The sequence below is a fragment of the Phoca vitulina genome, unplaced genomic scaffold (genome assembly GCF_004348235.1).
Source record: "Phoca vitulina isolate PV1807 unplaced genomic scaffold, GSC_HSeal_1.0 scaffold22, whole genome shotgun sequence".
NCBI lineage: Eukaryota > Metazoa > Chordata > Mammalia > Carnivora > Phocidae > Phoca > Phoca vitulina.
This window is the reverse complement of record NW_022589725.1, coordinates 39,729,073-39,734,605: the sequence shown is the minus strand read 5'-3', so window position 1 is coordinate 39,734,605 and position 5,533 is coordinate 39,729,073.

The window sequence follows — 5,533 nt, the reverse complement described above, 5'->3', positions numbered from 1 at the left end:
GATTCTGCTTCCAGTGGTTTCTCTGGAAAACAGAGTAAGAAGGGTTTAGCCAAAACTTGCAAATAAATGTACACCTGTATCATGAAGGAGATTTTTAAAAATCTTCTGGCACACAGATTTTTAAAAAATCAGTGCAGTAAGTTTTCATATCCCTTAATATACTCACCAAGCATTCTCAGAACTTTCAGCCACACAGAATTCATAAAATTTCAAGGTAATGAATTTCAGCATCCAGAAAGAAATTCCTAAGAATGCAATTTTTTAATACAAGAAAGTCTGCTGTTATTTCAAGCCTGGTCTACTAAACCTTACCTCAAAGGTCAAAATTGAGGACAAAAATATTTCCAGAAAATCTACTGTTCTATGAATAGACAATCTGTGATACACCGAGATATGTATGCCAGGTCTGCCCATGTAAGGGTGTGTGTGTGTGTGTGTGTGTGTGTGTGTGTGTGTGTCCTTTTTTCTCTCATCACACCAAAATGCTCATCATGATCTTCATTTGTGGCTTGAATTTTTAAATATCCATCTTCCTTCTTCAGAACTAAGTTTTCCGTAAGTTAGGAACTGAGTCTATTTTGTTCATTATTGTACCACTAGAGTCCAGAACAATGCCCAGCACAGAGTAAGCACCAATACTTGTTACAGAGGAATAGGTGTATGGATGTGTGTGTGTGTGTGTATTTACATACACATGCCCACGTGCATTTATTTTAGGGAAACAGAGAAAGCAGGAGTTTCCTACACTCCAAATGCCTAATCTACATGGACTCAAAACTGTGTTGAATTTCAATCCTACACCAATACATACTTTAGCCTATGAATTACAGATTTAGAGAGTAAAATGGGAGAAAGTGGCAGTGGGTCTCTGACACCGAGTGTGAATATTTCATAAGCAATCCCATGTTCCTTGCATAGCACACAGTGAGTTCCACTGGGTGGAGGGAGCACAACACGATGGAAGAGTTTGTTTTCTGGTGCATACAAACTTGGACTGGCTTTCCAGCTAGAGCCTTGACTAGCTGTGCAATCTTAGGCAAGTTACTTAAAAGTCTCAGATCCTATTTGCTCATTACAAAAATGGAGATGAGTAACAAGGCCTATCACCAAAATTATTGAGTGATTAGATGAACTAATGTAACGAAGGCTTTCTGGATGCATGCTAGCCTCTCAGTCCCAGATAATTCTGTTACCAACTGCCACTCACCTCCCATACTAAAAAAAAAAAAAAAAAAAAGACTGTTAATGCCCAAATCCTGGATGAAGTTTAATGGCTAAGCTGTCAAACCATTTACATCAATCTTTATGAATAACATCACAAAGCATCTGCTGTAATTTCCAAGAGATAACAATCAATAAAGTAAAGACAAAAGAGTTAAGTACGTATGGAAAGTACCAACTGTTCATAACCAAATTAGAATATTTCTATGGTTCTATGGTTTGAAATCAACCCCCCACCCACACACATATACACACATTTATTATTAACTATCTATTCTCTTACCTCAGATAGAATGAAAAGTATTGTTTCCTCTGGCTAAGGTTGACACAGCCTTGTAAAGGGCACTGCTGTTTTTTTCTTGGTTTGGGTTTTTGTGAATTTTCAAGGTCTACTGAGAGATAAAGTTTCTATGAAATAATCCAGCATTCTGATGAGTTACCTCTGAGTTTCAATATGAAACATGTTAAGATCCCAAATTAGCTGATATTGGCACTACTCTGTGTGTGTATACATATAAATTTTAATGTACTTATTATGGATTTAAAAGATTAAGATATTAAATAATGGAGCTCATTTCCAAAAGAAAAGTTATTCTGGGAAATGTCACAGATACCCTACTAAGTATTAATAAGATATATATAGGAGAATATAAATATTAAATTTCTTTCATGAAGGAATTTAGGTTTTTTTTTTTTAGTGTTATGTTTGATATTGATTTTTTTTCCTTTCCATAATTTTTAAATTTTTCTTTCTCTTTCTTTCTTCTTCCTTTCTTTCTTTTTAAAAAAATTGTTTTTGATTTCTAAAGTATTAAATGCCCAATATAGGACATTATAAAATGAAGATTGAAAAGAAGAAAATGATCTCAACATGCATAATACTTTAACATGTTTCCTTGTACTTTTTCTTCATGATTTTCAAATAATTAGAATCTTCAAAAATGTTCACATCCTGCATTTTTCACTTAATCAATGAGCACTTTCTTGAGTCACAAAGATCTCTTTGTTAACATCATCTTAACTGCTCTATGTATCCCTCGATATGGGTCTATTACAATCTATAAGATATATTTTATCACAAAATAACCCCATGACTATCTTCTTGTGTTAGGTGGTACAGATCAGTTTTTGGATCACGGCCTCTGGTGCCAGACTGGCTGGATTTGAATCCTCATCTTACTCTTTACCAGCTGAATAATTCTGGGCAATTCACTTACCCTCCCTGCTCTTCAGTTTCTTTATCCAGGAAAGAGAGTAACAACACTACCTCCCAGAAGCCATGTGAAGGTTTTGTGAGTTTCTATTACAAAGTATCCAGTGCATAAAAGTATCACTTCAATGTTAGTTATTTATCTTCCTTTCTCATTATTTTCTTGGTGTTATGACAATGGCAAGAATACATTTTAAACATGATTAACATATACTATCAAACCGCATTCCAGAAATGTAATAATTCATCCTCCTCAGCTGTGCAAGATAATATCCATCTACCACACCCACAATAAGCATTAGGCATTCAAATTCTTTAAATGTAATTCGCTCTTCAAATTGGTAATGGTGTCTCATGGCTTTTTTAAACCTGCATTTCTACTGGTATAAATAAGGCAGAATATTAAGCATGTAGTTTTTAGCTATTTTATTCCCGTCTGTATGAACTATCTTTTTATGCCTTTGGTCCAGTTCTTAGATATTTTAATGTTTTTTTTTTTTCAATTTGTTGAGTTTACCTTCAAATTCCTCTTTTGCTGTTTTCACATATGGGAGACGTTATAGTTATGCAGTCAAGCCCACCATGCTTTTCCTTTGTGATTTTTCCATTACTTTTACATGTTGAACATTCCTTTCCCCTCAGGGGTCAGATATATACTCAAGGTATACTTTGTTCATTTTTATGGCTTAGGGTTGTTTTTTTTTTTACATTAAAATTGCTTTATCCATTAACAATTAATTTTCTTCCTTGGTATGAAGATAGGTCTAACTCACCTTATTTTTCTCAAAGAGCAGCTAATTACTTCTCTATAATTAATTAAAGAGTCCTGCTTTTCCTTTCAGTGTGCTGATAGCATAGTTACCACGTACGGGCCCTCTGCAAGTGCTCTGCGCAAATCTAACAGCAGGACCCCTTGGACGCAAATGCACGCACGCCTGTGTGTGTACGCAAGCACGTGTGTGTGCACACGGACACACACACACACACACACACCACTCTCTCCTCTTCCACTGTGCTTTGTTTTTCCATTCATAGCACTTATCCCTAACTGATATACTTTATTTTATGTTTGTTTATTACCTGCTGAATTGATGAATTCATTCAATTCATTAAATAGATACAGTTTGGTGTCTTAGTCGATCATCTGATCCACTGTAACATCCGCATAATCTTACCTCTGAAGTGCTTCTTAAATCATGACATCTTGGAAAATATGTTTTAACAACTGATGTGAAGTCTAGGGCACTCATTCTCCCCTGGAGCTTAAATAATAATAATAATAATAATAATAATAATAATGCCTGGGTGCCCAGCCAGACACCTGAGGTACTGCCTGGACATCCTGATTGCTACAAATCTCCCAGGCGATTCTAATATGCAACCAAGGTAGGGAGACACTAATCTAGGGGACTTCTTTGTATACCTAAAAGTAAATTTAATATATCATAAGTATATATATTTAACAAGTTACTATTTAAGAGCTATTAAGTATCTGTACATACATACGCATGTATATATGTAAATATGTATGTGCACGCACACACATACACACACATACAAAGAACACTCACAAACTTCCCCTAAATCACCAAGTGGCATGATGTTTTCTCTAAATGAAAAAGGTTCTCTTCTAAAAATTGTGTGACCTGGGGTGCTGGTCAGATACAAGCCAACTGTTCTCTCTGACCCCCGAGGTGGGACAGTCCAGGCCCCTGCAGACTGTCTGAATGCTCATCTCCTGAGCCCCTGGTCCGCCCACCTGCCCTGTTTATAGACCACACCCTGAGCAAAGTGACCATCCTCTTAAAAAAAAAAAAAGTAATTCACAGAGACCCATAGTTGTGAGGCTACTTCAAAGTCCCTTCTGCTAAGGCAGCTGGGACCGGACCAGGTGAACCGGTCCGGATTGTTGAGCCTGACACTGACTGATCACTGTAGATTGCCTCAGTGTAAGTCACTCTTACCAGCAAAACATAATCGAGCACCTCCTAAGATAAACTGCCTTGATGAAAATCTTAACACCAGTGATTTTTAAAATAATTCCCTCTCCACAGTGTTCGATGCCTGTTTCACTCACCAATTGAGATGATAAAACTACCAATGCAAAGAGGGAAAAATGATCTTGGACATAAAACACACATCAGGGGCGTGCACACACACACACACACGCTTCCGCTCTTAAGGAAAGCAGAATTTATGCTGAATTAGGTTTTTCATCTGCAAGGCCAGGAACATCATTCCGACTTCAGAGTCCTGTCACACAGATATGTGTTGGTACCTTGATGCCGCCCCCACCTCCTCCTGTGCATGTGCTAGTCTTGCTCCCCGAACCTTCTTGCTTCTAACTGCGGGGTCCCTGCAGTCCTTACAGCCTGGCTGCATGGTTCCCTTCTCAAGGAAACACTCTGACTGCCAGTGCCCCGAACAGCCTTTGTCCACACCTGCGCCACACTGCATTCCCATTATTCCTGGATCCATCCCCACTCCCTGGGAGCTCCCTGAGGGCAGGGACCCTGTCTTCCCAGACCACTTGTTCATAGCCTTTGTGTGTGTTTTTATGCTGGTGGGGGGGGGGGGGCGGGGAGCAGTTGCCTTGTCCCAGAACCTGCGCACACCCAGAGTCTCCCAAATTTACACCCCCCAAGCCATTCAAGGCCCTCAGGTTGAGAAGTGTGCCCCAGATCCCAGCACTGCATAGCACCAAGTAAGTGTTTGCTGAGGTTGCCAACAAGAGAACAAGGGAAGAGGGTGAAATTAATACCATAACCTCAGGTGTCTAGACCTGACTGGGATCACCCAGTCATTAGTTTGTCTCATAACTGCAATGCAACTTGCTTGGGGTTCTAAATCCTGGAAGCACCTGGAATTAAAAGCAAAGGTTTTGGAATCAGAGAAATTTTGGTGTGAATCTGTGATCTATTAGTAAGCTGGATGCCCTTGGATAAATTCCTAAACATCTCTGTGCTTTGATTCTCCTCCCTTTATTAAGCATAATGATAATGCCTACTTCATTTGGCCTACAGGAAGATTAAGTGAAAATAATGCATCTAAAAGTTTTCTACACCATGTCAGACAAGAGCTTAATTAGTAAAAACTACCAAT